We start from the raw sequence: 16,630 nt of genomic DNA on the forward strand, positions 1-16,630 counted from the left end.
ATCATCAGCGATTTCTATTTTGTTTTGTTTTGTACATGTATTCAGATGCCATTTTTATATGGGGATGCTGTATTTATATACTGGGCCAAGCATCTTTTGTTTTGCTAGTTCTTTTATACATGATCCTGTCAGTATGTCTGTGTCTGTCACATTTCCTTCTCAGGCGAAGGGCTAGAGTTTTAAGAACACACAACCTTTTTAATTTCCTTTTTATATTTAAATGTACACACTTTTTGGACACTTAAAAGAGAAGAAACAGTTTGATTATTTTCTCAGTGTATTTTTGTACAAATCTATATTGAACACGGGGGTATGTGTAGCCTAACTAATACAGCTGTATTGGATTTCCTTGTTTTTTAATGCCCTCAGCAGGCTGGTTTTTTTTCATGCTGCCTTCAAGTGCTTATGGTAAGCTTGTTACTTCAGGCTCAGTTACTTTAGTAGATTAGATCAAACAGTAGAAGTGTCCGTTTTGTATCCTTGAGGTGCCTATTGTTGGACTTATTCTTTCAAATTTAAAGATACACTTCCACTTTTTTGACAGAAAATGCGAGTTAGTAGAAATCTGGTTGGTAGGCCTTATTTGTCCTCTTTCACAAAAAAAAACAAAAAAAAAATCCAGAAACCCTCTTTAAGTCCTCTTTGATGTCAAACACTTAAACATCTGCAGCACAGACGTGAAGGTGATTAGGACATAATTGCAATTTTTCCGACAGCACTTGAAAGCAGCACCAGTCTCAGCCCCCTTTTCCAACGTTTACAGTGCCAGACTGCAGGCTCATTTTTTTTAAAGACACAGGAGCACGAGTCTTTTTAAGAGGCTCCTCCTGTGGGACCATGTGGTTTAAACAGCAGCACTATCCTAAAAAGCAGTCGCTTGCTTTTATTTTTTTTTTTATTTTTTAATCATATTTTTTTGCGTCCAACGTCTTGAAGATTGTAGCTTTAAATTTGACTTTGTTTCTTGATGTTTTCACTCACTGATGTCACATCTTGCCATTCGGCCAGTGGATTGAGGCGGGCTGTCCATATCACAAACAAACAAAGATGACAACATCAAGCATATTCAAATTTCTGACCTGAGTTGCGCAACACTTTCTTGTACTGCGTTTCTCATTGTATTTGAATATATAAACTTTTCTACTTGTCGGCTAACTACTAGCTAATAATTGTTTTAGTATCTTTATGGCATGGTGAATAGCATTTGTATTTCAGATTCAGGTTATTATTAGCTGTTGTGTTTTTTCAGAAAAAAGAATGGAGAAGAAAAAAAGAGGAAAAAAAAACAATGAACTTGATCTTTGTATATTTTACTGTACCATAAAGCAAAAAGATTGTGTGTTTATGTATGTTGTTGCTATCGAGGACAGGCACTGTTTAGAACTGCTATCTTTTACACATCCTTACTTACATTTAAGGTGGTCAGTTCAGACTGTTGTTTTTTTTTATAAATATATAAATATATGAAAGCATTTTTAAATATATTAACTTTATTTTTCATCCATCCTGTGCAATATGCTGTGTAGAATTATCATTTATTGTCTTTAATCATGCCATAAACAAAGAAGCCACCTCTTTTTTCTGATTAAAAAAGGGGTAGGTTGACTCATGCCAGCTAAATTTTGTCCATTCACTGCCTGTCAGATTGTTGATACAAACTTGTGTACAGAACTTTTTCAAGGAAGGAAATAAATATCAGCTGGAACTGAAACTCCTGAGCTCTTTTATTGCATTCAGTGTTTTTTGGCAGTTGCAGCACAAAGTGGTGAAACTGCAAAGACAGACACATAATGATCATCAGGATAACTGCCAACATTTAGTTTCATGCATTTTTTTAGCATTATGATGTTGCTTTGCAAAAATCCAAGAAATGGAGAGTAAAATGTAAACATCTTTTCACTGCGCCAGATTTTATTTTTTATTTTTTAGCAGTTCTATCTTTTTAATTTTGTTGGGTAAACAAAGGCAGCTGATAGTGAGCCTCAGTGTGTGGATTAGGCTTAAGTGCTTTAAACAACCAATAAGAAATGATCTAGCAGTGATGGAAAACTGCTTTGAGAAAGCCACTTCAGTTTGTTTTTGGGATATGTTCCTGAACAAATGTCACGTATACAGACACTTTTAAAGGGAAGCAAACTGACTGGAGTGTGTAAAAGAAAAATAATACACAAAACAAGTTCAGTAGATACTTTAGATTTATGACAAGTAATGAAAGATTTGTGGGATAAAACTTTACAAATACATCAGTTTCACACAGAATCAATACATTTAAACTGCCTCCCCACAGGCATGTGTTTTTAGTTTTGACAAACATCTGGATTAATAAGCATTTAGAAAGCTGAATCAAACCTTAAGCAAAAGAAAAATAATAATAATAAAAAACACAAACCTAGAATTAACTAGATGTGGCATAATTTTGCACCTATTTCATTGAAAGGATCTAAAAAGGGCTAAGTCTGTGTTATGCATTGGGGGGCACACTGATCTGAGACCTGCATCGCCAATGCCGAGGATTACGTCACCGCACTGCATGGACCAGCTAAGGATTTTACGAAAACTCTTAAATACTACGTGGTCCTTTAAAGGACCAGATAGTGTGGCACCTTTTTTTGTGTGTGTGCGATATCAAAGACAGACGTCTCTGCACATGAAAAATTGATTTTCAGCTCAAGGCGTTGCAAATTGTGAACACAGTAGCTGGAAACTATGCTGCTCCTGTGTGAAAGCAGAAAATAGGCTGGTGTCACATGTTGTAAACAGAATACGTTTGTTGTTTCCTCCCCAGCACCACATGACTGCATTAAGTGCTTAATATATTAGATTTCCTCATGGTGTGAAGTAGTGTATAATCAAAAATTGCCAGATCGTTTGCAGAAGCGTGCAGCATTTAAATGATCAACATACTGAAGGGAAATTGAGAGCCGTTATTAAAAATGCCTGCGTAAAGATATTGGTTGAAAGACAAGAATCCACCTTTATAAATATACCATGCAGCAAATTAGATCGGGATTATTTCTAATTGCCTCAGTAGAAGAAATTCTATTCTGTGTCACTGCTGCTTGCTGTGCTGGGGTCCAGACAGTTCTGATTCCCCTTCCCCCTCTCCCAGACAGGGCCTTGCAAGGGGGGATGGGCAGCAGCAGTCCGCCGAGGGCCCTCCAGCATCGCTGACAAGCATGCCTGTCTGTCTGCTGGATGTGTGTTAGTGTGTGAACATGTATGAGCGTTACATGACATGCATGACATGGTGTGTCTATCTACTCCTTTCTAACGGTGGGTTTTAAGAGCAAAGCATGTGGGCTGAGGAAAAAGGTACTCTTGTTATTTACTGCATAGAGATTCACGAATCAACCTTTTCCTGGTTGATTTTTTTTTCGGTCCTGCTGAAAATATATATTTTTAAGAACTATAATATATGTAGACAGTAAAAAAAAAAGTGCTGGAGATTTTGTAATAGAGACAGCAATTTGGATCAGCAGAAAAATGCATCAAGGCAACCTTTACTGACTTTTAAATGTGCTTAAGCAGAGGACACTCTGTTGGTTGAAATGTATAGACTGAAAATGGTGCCATAAAAATAATAGTAAAAACACACACACAATAAATTTATTTTTTTGTATTTGACCTGGATGTCCAACATTAGAGTCAATTAAAGCTCATGTCCATGTTCCATTCCATTCTATTCTATTTTTTTTTCATTCAGAAACACATTGAACAGATTTTTAAATGTTATTCTTTAACTGTATCACAGATTATCTTTGGCATATGAATGAGTCACGCTTATATCCACACCCCACTTAATATTAATCTGTTTTGTTCTATTGGCTAATTGCACTTCATACTGTTAATATAGAAATAACTGATATCGCTTGTAATAAAAGATAATCAGTTTTTTGATGTAGTTCAGCACATTTCTTCAAATTTCTGAGCAAATCCAGCTCAAACTCTTGTGGTCTTTCCAGTTTGATGTGCAGTCTCGGCAAGGCCACAGTAGGACGGAGCAGAACAAGGTGGCTGTGTAAGTCAGAACTTCAGCAAAACCACAGCAGGGGAGAGGATAGGAGCACTGCTGGAGCAAGTTGAGAGAGGAATGACTGCATCCCATGTCAATATATATAGGAATTCTTAGGTAAACACAAAGATGGGGTGGGGAGGGGATTCTTATCCTTTCTCTCGTATTCTCTGGTTTATCCTGTGTTTGCAGTTGGACATTATGAATTTTGTTTCCTAGGTATTTATTACTTTAAAAGGAGTCTTCACTTTGCATTTTCTTTTTGTCTGTAAGAATAAAAAACTAAATATAAATAAACATATTTACTTAGTGTTAGTCTCTGTGTGGCAAATCAATGTGGTTCTGCAACATAGGTGGAGAGGGCTGGTGTTTGCAAGTCTCCACCTGACTTGTTCTGTTTAGATGGTTTTACAGGCTCACATTAACACAAACAGAAACATCACAAATACCAGGCAAGCTGATATATGTCTGTTTTTAAAGCCTATGAAGAGGCTGAAGTTCATAACCAAACACTTGTTTGTGAATGGCTGTTGATATCTATACATATGCAGTGTCTGTACTTGTGAATGTATCATATGTCTTTGTCTGCCAGTATTATTTCTTGCTGGCTGTTATGGAATTATAACACCCAGTGGGGAAAAAAAAAAAAAGAAAAAAAAAAAGAAAAAAAAAAGTTTTACAACTGGGAAATCAGAGACATGGCTGTAACTTCTTCCTGCTTTCGCAACATTTATTTTCCTGCTGATGTTTTTGAAATGAAAAACAGCCTTTACTGGTACACCACTACATATTTGCATATGCATTTTGAAGCTATAAAATGCATATGCAAATACTTGTATTTTCACTTTTACTGTAACTTTGTAATTAGTCAATGTGTAGATGAAACTACTACTGAAATGAATCGGGTTCAGAACCTCTTAGTCAAAAAGCCTTTTCCTATCTACAAAGAAAAGAATCACATTCTGACCTTAAGGTGAACTCTTAAGTAAACACTGATGCAGAATCTCGGATGAGCATTCCTCGGTCAACACAGACTGAATGGCTTTCTTCAGTTCCTCTGCTGTCATTGCCAAACTACCTCCATAGGCTGACAAACAAGTGCAGAAAATTGATGCTGTCTTTCACAACTCCCCTTTCAGTTCGCTGATTGGCCAGATGAAATGTATCCTGAGAAATTGAACTCAATGGGACAAATCCCAGATGGAGCACTGAAGGGAGATGAGAAACTGGCAGAATTGCACAGAAATTCAATGGCCAGGCAAACAAATCATGAAAAGTCAAGAAGGTGAAGTTTGGTTTTATCTGGCCAACGCACATTCTGCCGTACGGTTTCAGTAAATCTTAACCAGGCCTGAACAAGCGGGTAAGTCTGCAGATGAAGAACATCTGTAGAAAGTTCAGAATTTCTCAAGTACCACACCTAATTGGATGAACAAAATCAAGCACAACAAATGATTGGATTATTATGTAATTGCATTGTAAAAGTCTGACAGGATTAACAGTGTGTGGACTTTCCTTCAAAACAGGAGGTGATTGGATAAAATTAATTTCTGCCTCTAACTTTTAATTTTATTTACTTCTTCTTTTTTGTAAATTTTACTAGCTTATCTGTGGACTTTCATTTACATATTTTGTTTTCTGAGCTTGATAATTGATTATCACTAGAGATTTTTCAGAAATATTTAAGGGTAAATTACATTTGATAATTTCATTAGAAATCAAAATCCATTGTCTTTAAATAAGTGAATGGCAGTTAAAAACAAGTATAATAATAATAATAATAATAATAATAATAATAATAATAATAATCATCATCATCATCATCATCATCATTATCATCATGATAAAAATAAAATTATCATAAAATAATTATGGTGATATCTAAGTTGTCCTCAACATGAAAGATGGTATCCTTCACTTCATGTTGTCTTGTTAAACCCTTTAAAGCAGTCACCACATATTAGTGATTTCTATCAGTTTCTGTAAGGTTTCTGCAGCTGGAGCAGGAACTTTTGCTAATTACTTAGCTGAACTGACTGTCTCAAATTTTAAAAGCCACTTATTCACAATCCATAGAAAGAAGTTTGAGCTTCTTTCTATGCTGCAGATCTTACAGCGGAGACCTGCACCATAGATCACATCTTTCAGAAGAGCACTTATAAAGGCCAAATAATATTTTTAGCTTTTGTTTTTGGGGCATTGTCTTGTTTGAAGACTCATGACCTTTGATTGAAACCAGTATTTTTGAGAAATGGAAGCAAATTTAGTTTCACGTCTTAGCATTTCATGGTACTCAGTCCAGACTCTTGCCAACCCAGACCAGGTGCAGCCTGCCACCCAAGAACAAAAGAAAACATGTGTTTAACAGAAAAAGCTCTTTCTTTGAAACTTTCATTTTAACAAAGAGCTGCTGTAACTTACCTGAAAATTAAGTGTTTTCTTATTTGTCCATTTGACAGTGTTTTTGATTTTCCAACATTTAAAGAAATGGAGTAGTAAAAACAACTAAATATGAGCACATTTTGGAGTCATAGTACAGCACTACACTTCTAGCCTATACCCAGTTGCCTTCATGCTGCAAGATCAGATACGATTTGTGATATCTATATCTTAGAAAGGAATTTTATTCTTAAAATGTTCATTTTGTGTTCACATAGCCATCATGGCAAACGAGGAAAGTTAATCTTTCTGTTGTGAGGAATGTTTTTTTTTTTTTGTTTTGTTTTGTTACATACCATAAATGTTATATTACATGCAAATCAGGGCGCACGAGACAGATTCAAGAATTTTTTTATTCGTTTTGCACATACTTAGACAACATTGAATTTATTTTTGATATTTAACATTTTATTGCCATGACGACATAAGACAACTTGAAGATGTGAATGCATGCATCATGTTTTTTTATGGAATTTTATTTTCAAAAACATTGATTTTAATTCTTCATGGCATCAGTTAGAAAAATGAAACATAGCACATTTATGGTGTTGCTAGTTGTTGATGAGGGGACACTACAGTAGAAAACCTGGACTACTAACCTAGCACAAAAGTGGCTGCAGTACGCCGGAGCAATGGATTCACTATAAAAGCCCCTCAGCTTTTTTTCTTTTGTCACTTTCCCAGAAACCTGCAGCACAATCATTACATGTTGCTTGACAACTGAAACAGGAAGAAATGAAATAAGACTGAAATTCTGAGTATTTCTGCCAGTCAACAAGGTCAGCAGTTGTAACAGAAACATGATGAGATCACCTGCAGTTTGCTGGTGCAGTTGCATCCTTCTGGTGCTTTGTAACCTGTCTGCAAACTGTGGCAAGGATCTATCAAAGTCCAATTGTTTAGCATTTCAAAAAACATGACAGTGAATGTTAAATAAATTAGAGCATGTGTTCTGACTTTGCTCATTTAATCTCCAGAAAACAAACCTTTACATTCAACCTTAATAACTTTAGATAAAAGCCAAACAATAATCTAAACCTAAAATGTGGTCCAGACCATCCCCCCTCCTTCCAGTCAATGTGTTTTGTTTTTTTTCCCCCCACTGAGATTAATCGAACACACCAGTTCCTTGCACTGCTCATGGGTGTGCTTCCATGGCAACTTATGTCCACATGACCTGAAAGGGAAGGTGAAAACCAGTATCTTAAAGTTAAATCAATAAACTTAAATAAATCAACTCAACTTAAAATAAGCATATATGTAAATTAACTTAATTTGATGCAAATAAAGTACTTAAATACAGCACGTGTTAGTGAGGGACTGAATCCCTCATAGACTTCATTTAATTGACCAACACAATAAACTTGTCCATCACTGTGAAGTGGAAGGAACATGGTTCCCTAGAAAATTTTGTCCACATTGAAATGATGACATCACACAGTCGCTTCAGATTTCTTGGCTGCATATCCGTGATGCCAATCTCCTTTCCTGCCACAAGCCAAAGATGTTCTATTAGACTGAGATGTGGTGACTGTGGGAGCCATTGGAATTGGTTTTTCATTCTCATGTTCGACAAATCAGTTTGAGATGGTTTGAGCTCTGTGATATTGTGCATTACCCTGCTGGAAGTAGGCATCAAGATGGGTACAATGTAATAATGAAGAGATAGAAATGGTTTGCAATAATACCCAGGTAGGCTGTGGTGCTGAAAACAATGCTTTGTTGGTATTACGTGATGCAAAGTGTGCCAAGAAAATATTTCCGGTACCATTATGCCACCAGCAGCAGTCAGAGCCGTAGATACAAGGCTTTTGTGTTCTTGATGCCAGAATCTCACTCTGCCTGAATGTAGCAGCTTAAATTGGCATTCGTCGGACCAGGCAATGTTTTTTCCCATCTGTTATTGTCCAATGTTGAGAACTGTGGCCTCAGTTTTCCATTCATGGCTGACAGGGCTGTATCCTGTATATTGTTCTGGTGCTCTAGCCTATCTACTGCCAATGATTCGTATCATCAGAGATGCATTTGGCATACCTTGGTTGTACTTGCGCTGAGTGGTCACCGAGCTCCTGTTTGCCACCCTAACACATCTAACTATATTTCTCTGACCTCTCACATGAGCAAGATATTGTAGCAGCTTTATAAAATGCACAAAACAGTCTGTCAACAACCATGCAACATTTAAAGTGTATCTAAATTTTCCCTATTTTGATGATTGCTTTTTACCTCAACAAACTATCTTCATTATGGCCATTGGAGTTATGTGATTGGCTGATTTATTTATATTTTCATTACTGGCTATTGGATAAATGGCCAGTTGTCCATTCATCCATTGGACTAATGTCCAATTAGTTAAATTGCCACGGGTCAAGTGACCCGTGAGTTTATAAGTAAAAAAAAAAAAAGAAAAAAAGAAAAAAATGTCTTCTCCTGTTACTTTGAACATTATAGTTTATCACTTTTATTTATCTTTTACACACATTAATTTACCTGCCCGTTTATGTTATCAGGAGTATTATAGGTAATTGTACATTTTTATGTTGATACCACTTTATGCAGCACAGGATAGCGGCAGCCTTTTGTCTTTTTCTTTGTTTCATTGCTGCTGTCCAGACACAATGGCAGTCTCCTGCTGGCGCAATCAGGGAAGTTCTTGTCAGCCAGCCCTCCGCGCCTTTTATTCTCAAACCTGGTCAGAGGAGTCAAGGTAGACAAGTAGAAATGAGCAGCCTTAAAGTTAACTTAGTGCGGCTTTTCAGTCAAATGAAAAAACAGGAGCCAATCACACCAAATTTGTTTACGTGAAAGAGAAAAATAACCACATCCAAAAATGCATCCAAATCATATTCTCAAACAATCACGAGATTCCTCTGTCCGATATTGTTTGTGCGCATAGTTGTTTGACTTTGAGAGGGCGGGACTCTGTGGAGAGCGAAGTGAACTAGGCGCGGCCAAGCGGAGACCCATCCATCTATCACACGTGTAGACAAAGGGGGGACTCCACAACACAGAGCTTGATGTGCCCCTCTCAAACTTTTTTCCACGGACGCACGGGAACGCGCGCACAGCAAACCAGCCCAGGTGAGTTGCCTCCGACCGGGATGCTGCAATCGCTTGCCCCGTCTCTGGAGTGACTTGGTTTGAGTGTGTTTCCAGTGAAAAGTTGCGGCTGTACTTGGTGCGTCAGCGCTCAAAACTTGAGCACAAAGCAGGAGGGAGAGGACGAGAGACATAGAGAAATCAAGGCAAGAGAGAGAGAGCGCGAGAGGAGCGGTCCCCTTTTCCTTTGTCTTTGAGGAGAGAACTTGAGGGGATGCTCAAAGACGCATCTTCATAACGCTCACTCATAGCAAACTTGTTCTGCTTCTCAAAGTGTTATGTCTGGGATTTTAATGGATGTGAGATGGAGTAAGTGCTGGTGCCGTGTTTTTGTCTCCCGGGGATGTTGCGACACGCAAAACAAAGCCTGTCAGAAGTTTGCAAGGGAAGGACGCTTTACGCACGCACGCAGGAAAAACAAAAAAGTGACTGGATTAGTTCATGTAAATAGTTGAATGTAGTCTCGTGTATAGAGATTTTTTATTATGATTTTTTTCATAAGTTGCGTTTTTGTTTTTGAGAAGTTGGCGCTGCACTGAGGAAATTCTCTACAATGCAATCAGGTGTAAAGTCTGCAAGAAACAAGCCAGTGAGTCACAATCAAACGTTTCTAATGCTGTATTTGAAGGGCAAGAACGATGTTGCCAGACGAAAAGAAAAAAAAAAAATAAATGCGTTCGTAGAATCCTTAAGAAAGTTGCTGCGGTGCGTTGAAAACAGATCAACAGGTATAAGTCGCTGCAGCGCGTCTTTGTTACTGTAAAGGTTCCTTTGTTCTCAGCCTCATACAAAGAAGAGCGACTGAAAAGAGCGCAAATCCACTTGGAAATGTCCCATTTGATTTTCTTCACTTCATAGGACATTTTTTTTTGCTAATATTGATATTTCAGTTTAGGTTATTTAAGAATAAACACATTACTTTGCATCTTAAAAATGATACTCACCAACTGGAGTTTTACTTGTCAGGACCAAAACACAGCAGCATTTAATGGGGCTTTGTACACACAACACAACACACACTCAAACAAACAAACAAACAAACAAACAAACAAACGAAGAAAAAGGAACCCAGTATTTAAATATAGTTTGTCCAAACTATTTGAAGTGGTACATTCATCAGTGTTGTACTTTTATACGGTCTGATATTAACTATTAATCTGCAATGAAGAATAAAAACTGATTTAACCAGATGACTTTGAATAAGTTTGACCAAACTTACTGAAGTTCTTTGTTCTGCTTTATTAATGTGATTAAAAAAAACTTCTTTAAATCAATCATTTCTGTTGTTTTGATAGTTGTTTGCTGTTGAAAAAAAACAAACAAACAAAAAAAAACAGTATAACTTTAAAGCTAGGGATTTCCTTACACGATATTCTCAGAAGTTACATACTATATGTCATGTTACTGTAGATTTAAAATGTATTCTTGAAAATAACTAAGATAAACAACTTTGAATTTCAGTGTTCATATCTAAATGAGGTAAAAAGTGCCAGTGCTCCATATTGAAATTAAATAGGCTACTGCTGTTTTTGTTTGTCAGTCTTATTTCTTTTCCACGAGCTAGAAAAAAAAAGTAAAAACTGGAATTTAAAATAGAAATACAACATGAAACACAGTACATTTGTAAGTTACTGTTTAATTAACAGCAAAACCATCTTACTGTTTTATGGGACTGATTTCCCACCAGTTTAACATTACATTTTGTGTAAAAAAAAACTGTAATAGTTATTGGATAATTCTTGACAATGGGCTACTCTTTTACAAAAAAATACTTTACAGTTTACAGAGCAAAACTTTGATTTAGTTGCTACAGTATGTTTAATCTGTTTCTCGATTCCTCTTTGCCCTTAGGTGGAATTATCGAGCAAGGCGTCTCCTGTGGAAGGTCAAGAAAATGGGCAAAAACAATATGCTGAAGCAATGCGAAGATGGCACAGGATCACCTATCAGACGACGCTTTAAGATGGAGAGGAGGATTAAGAGACTGTGCAGGTTCTTTTTGGGGAGAAGGTAAAGACTTATCTCAGGTTGGATTTAAACTTTTGCAACAGTGGTGCCAGTTGGATTGTGTTTTAGGGCACACGTGAAAATCCCAAACTCATGGAGACACTTTAAGGATTATCCGAATTCATGGTAAATCTCTCCGCAAGACACATCTTGAGCCAGAGTCTCTGGGATAGCAGGATATTGCACTTCTGATCCTCCTCGGCCCTCGGCACGGGTAGGTGATATTACTTTTGAGTGGGCTCTGGCAGTTGTCCAGCTGCTTGTTTCCTCTCTCGTGTCAGCCAAACAAACACACAAAAGACAGGTAATGAAAAGTTGCCTAGTATTACTGAGGATAAAGAATAAAAATTACCATTCAGATACTGTTCAAGAATGAGGCCGTGGTAAAGACATTGTCATCTCACATGCTGTAATTTACAGATTACAAATGTACCATTAGCCTGTCAACAGCTTGTCCACCATAGTTATTCTATCTAGAAACAAGAACCACTGAAGCAATTAAGGCAAACTGCCGAAACAAACCAAGGACTTATTTTTTCTTCTTTATTTTCATCGAAATGGCAGACTAAGGAAGGCCTGGAGCAGAATTAGGCTCTGATAGAATGAAAAGGTTCAGCAAAAAGTTTTTACAATATTACAGTATTGACATAAAATTCAATCCAGAAATATTCATTCTGCTGCAAAATACCATAATATATTCATTACTACAGGTAAAATAAATAAATAGACCCTTTATATTACATGTATTGATTGTTTTTATATATCCGCTTAGGCAAATTTTATTTCTTATACATTAGCATAGGTATAATAAGCTTATATTATTTGGTTAGTCAGGCTGTCTGTTCCAGCAGTCAACCCACAGTCAGCTGCTAAACAGACATCCTCCGTGAAGCTCGATGACTGCATATTCATAAATGTTTCACCATCTGAAATTGTGTTCCAGGGGCCAAACAAATTCAGACTGTCTGTGCTTTAAGCAAACAGAAATAATATTACCCAACATCACCAAATTTGTTTCTTTTTTGTAAGTTAGGCTAACTGCCAAGCAGTATTCAGAAACAGAGGGGGAGGGGCAGGGCTCCTTCATTTTATCCATTATGCTACCCGAGATAGCTCTGGCCACTTTCTCATGAAAAAGACTTTTTCGTTGCATTGACAACGTGACAACATTTTTGTGATTGTGAAAATGTAATGTTTTCAACCTTTAATGCTGCCAGCAACCCATAACTTCTCTAAAATTTGTAGTAAAATAAAAAGAATAACCAGAAGTCATGGTTTCTTATTCTGTTGTCTAAATTCAGCTAACTCAGATGAACTCTGTGTTCAATGTTTTGACTGGTTACATTTCCAAATGTGCTGTATTAGCAGTGGATCAACTCTGCAAGAATTTGGAGGGAAAATTTTCCTTTCCCATTGATTTAAAGTTCTATTTACAAGATGTCAGAGAAAGCGCTGGAGTGAGCTGCAATGTATTCTAGCTCCTAGAGGCATAGATTAACACAGTACTGCCCCTCTCCCACCTGTTGCTGTGCCCTGCTGGTCAGCTGCCAGAATGAAGCCATCTGTACTTTTACAATGCTTACAAGAAAGAAAAAATTTGACTCTTTCAAAAATATTTTCAGTCGGGAAAACCACCGACACGAAGACATCACATTTATTAAGATAACGACCAGAGTATCAAACCTCACTCATATCAGCTTCTTGTGCGTATGTGACTATAAAGTTTCACATTTTAGAAAGATACATTATGCACTATAAACACTTGGAAGCAACTATTGACTTTTTCTTAATTTTATGTAGCAGAAGCAAAATTACAAAAATAAAAAATGGTTAAAGATGAGATGACCATAGGTGTAATAAGCTATACTATTTCAACAGCAGTTGGAATATTTCTTACTTTTTCTCATTCAAAAGCAGAAATTTGGTGATGTTCGACATTTTTGTTTTTAATCCCTATAATAACTTAATGAAACCAGGATAGTTTCACTCAAAATTGAAAATCTCATTCTGGCCTTGCCTACTTCATGTGACATCCAGCGGTTCAGTTTCATAAGGGGGAACATGAGACCAAATGCATTTCATAACCTTGCGTTAGATGTCTGCAACACAGTTGTGTGGAACCAAGCAGCTCTCTAAAGATGCATGACTTCATCTGAGTGCGAGTGTGGGATTCAGCCCTTTCTCTCGCTCCCTCTGTGGAGGTCTTTATCAATGATGTCATTGGGAGCCAATTACAACTTACAACCGTTTTCGTCATCATCCGAGCTCCGCCCCTCAGCCCCCCCCAAACCAGTTACTCCTGCGTGACAACCCACATGGTCCTGCAGCATCACATTTTCACCATGCATTTCTCTGCAGCGCCGAGGCACAGATACAACTGGAGCACGGCCTGTAGCGAAGGACTCGGATGTAAATAGTTCAGAAATGACCGAGTTAGTAGGGAGGACATCTTTTCACCTGGATTTAATTAGTAGTAAACTACACACACGGATGAATGTGAATGAGCAAACGGTCACCCAGACAACACAGAGGTTTTGTGTTTGTGTGTATAGCATCCATGGAGAGTGTTGGTTTACAGTGGGTTTTAGTCTGAGTTGGATTATTATAGTGCCTCACGAAAACATCCATACTACTTGAATTATTTCAAATATTTCACTTTAGAACCACACACTTCAATGTATTTGTGTTTAAACTTTACCTTTAATAACATAAAGTTACCTAATCTTTAAAGTGCAATCAGTAATACTTTTATAACAAATTTATATCAGTAATGATTTCTTGGTTAATGTCAAGTTGTCATAACAAAGAGATTTTGAATAATGTCAACTTTGTATTAAAAGTGTCATAATTTACCGAATGACGCTTTATGACAACAGTCATAAATATTCATGAAGGCTTATTCATGTGCATGACAGGTGTTATGTCATGTTAATGACAGTGTCATGTCAGTCTTATTCACCCCCCTTCAAATAAAGTGTTACCAAGAAAAGCATCCCCACTGCATGATCATGTTTTACCATGTGTTCAGGTTGAGGTCCAGTGTTAGTTTTCTACATCACAGAGTTTTGCACGTTGGCCAAAGACTCCATGTTGGGTCTTTCTCAGTGGAGCGCCTTCTCCCACACATTGGGCAAAAATTGCCCCCAGACCGTTGGATCTCTTCATCTCCTCCAATGTTCCAGCAAATCTCTCTTAGCTGCTTGTCTTTTTAATGCTCTCGTTGATTGACCTGTAAGTTCATGTCATGGTAGGTTTGCAGATGAGTCATACTTCCCTGAAGTACAGAAATGTTCTGTAACAAAACCTTCCAGGCCTTTTCAGAACAGACGTCTTCATATGATATTTTCATGTATGTCAGGGGTGTCCAAATTCGGTCCTCGAGGGCCGGCATCCTGCATGTTTTAGTTCTCTCCCAGGTTTAGCACACCTGCATCAAATGATGACTCGTTATAAGGCCTAAGGAGAACATTAACTTGCTGAGGAGGTTGTTACTACCACTAGGGAGAGAACTAAAACATGCAGGATTCTGGCCCTCGAGGACCAACTTTGGGCACCCCTGATGTATGTGGATATTTTTGGCTTTGATTACAATTTAAAAATTATTAACTGATGTATGTATACGTATACATTTCCATTGTTGCTTTAAAATCTATTTATGTCCTCTATTAAACAGCAAGTGTTATGACCTGCAGTGCGACATTTACCTGCATCCCGCTGCTGTTGAGCCACAGAACCTGGAAATGATTGAATTAGAGAAAAACCAGGTCAGTCAACTCTGTGACACACAGGTGAGACAGTTTCAGGTCAGTGGAAGAGGGAGATTCCACATGAGTCATGATGTTCATTAGATGACAACACAAGCTCACACATAGTCAGAGAAGTGTAACGTCTCCATCTGTCATTTGGCTTGATTTTTGTCTTTTGGCATGAAGGTGATTTGAAATGTTTTCACTGCGCTGAGACATTCTTGAAAAGTGTGAAAAGTATATGTAATGTGCTCTCAGCTCTTCCCAGGTCTGAATAAGTATAAAACCTTGAACCAAAGGAACTTTTTATTTCATCTACCTTGACTCTTGTGGTCAACAATGTACTCATCACCACTGGTGTTTTTAGATGGGTCTTTGAGAACCCTACATCCTTATTTTTGTCTTTGAGTGTTGGTCCATGTTTCCTTGAGCTATAATGTAAGGAATTGGAGTTGTCATTGTAACACCAATGTGTGCATTATTGCAATTGCAAAGGATTGCATCGATGGAATGTTTGGTAAGCTACTAACCTTCAGCTGCCATACGTTCAACTCTGCATTCCAAAAATATTTTCAGCCAGTCGGGAGGACTTTATGCCAAAACCTATAAATAAGAATTTTGTTACTGAAAGCAAAAGCACACATAGAAGCATTTGACATTTTGGGAAGTGTTGAAGCTTTCTGGAACTGAACAAAATACTGCCTGTGCTTATTTGACATGTTCCTTTTTTTTTTTTTTTTTAGGAATAATTGTATGTGTATCTAAACTAATAATTTAATTAAGGTTAATTATTTTAGATTTGACTCATTGCAAGTAATCCAGTTTTCCACAGATGAAGCTGTCTTCTCTCAAATTAAAATCTGCATTTATTTTAGATGATAAACCTCGTGCAGAAAACAAAGAACAAAGCCAAAAAGAAAAAAAAAAAAAAAGAAGAAAAAAAGAACATTTTAGGATACCTGATTATGATTAAAGCCTCGGTACTGAACTTGCTACAACATAGTGTCTCTAACTGTGTGCCAAGTTCCTGTGTGTGCATTCTAATTACTCTGCTTATCAGTAATGCTTTCATGACATAAATTGCAGCTTTCCTAACATTTGTCATGCTCCATCTGCTTTATGTGAGCTGAAATCAACTCATTTGTGTATGCCATTGAAGGCTGCACATCCACACCTAATTTTTCACTTCATAGGCTTTGCATTCTTGGTTTGCATAAAACTAAAACTTGTAGATACTGGATGTACCGGTATGTAGAGTGTATGTTGTTCTTAATTACCACACTTGCCCAATGTTGGAATCAGTGCATCGGGGAGGGAACGTCTGTAC

The 16,630-nt window shown here is 37.3% G+C and overlaps 1 long non-coding RNA gene across 2 annotated transcripts in view; it reads left to right on the forward strand.

Annotated features, from left to right (window-relative positions):
• The first annotated feature begins 9,418 nt into the window (after positions 1 to 9,418).
• Positions 9,419 to 16,630, forward strand: part of LOC106945232 (uncharacterized) — a 116,567-nt gene continuing 109,355 nt past the window's right edge. Inside the window, exons 1-2 of one of the 2 annotated variants that reach the window (XR_001424515.1) lie at positions 9,419 to 9,532; positions 11,402 to 11,771. This is a non-coding gene — a long non-coding RNA (uncharacterized LOC106945232). Of the gene's footprint in view, positions 9,533 to 9,570; positions 10,140 to 11,401; positions 11,772 to 16,630 lie in introns of those variants that run through there. The other variant, XR_001424516.1, reaches the window with a different exon arrangement.

The sequence above is a fragment of the Poecilia latipinna genome, unplaced genomic scaffold (genome assembly GCF_001443285.1).
Source record: "Poecilia latipinna isolate Pla-1442-1.1 unplaced genomic scaffold, P_latipinna-1.0 Scaffold135, whole genome shotgun sequence".
In the NCBI taxonomy this organism is placed as follows: domain Eukaryota; kingdom Metazoa; phylum Chordata; class Actinopteri; order Cyprinodontiformes; family Poeciliidae; genus Poecilia; species Poecilia latipinna.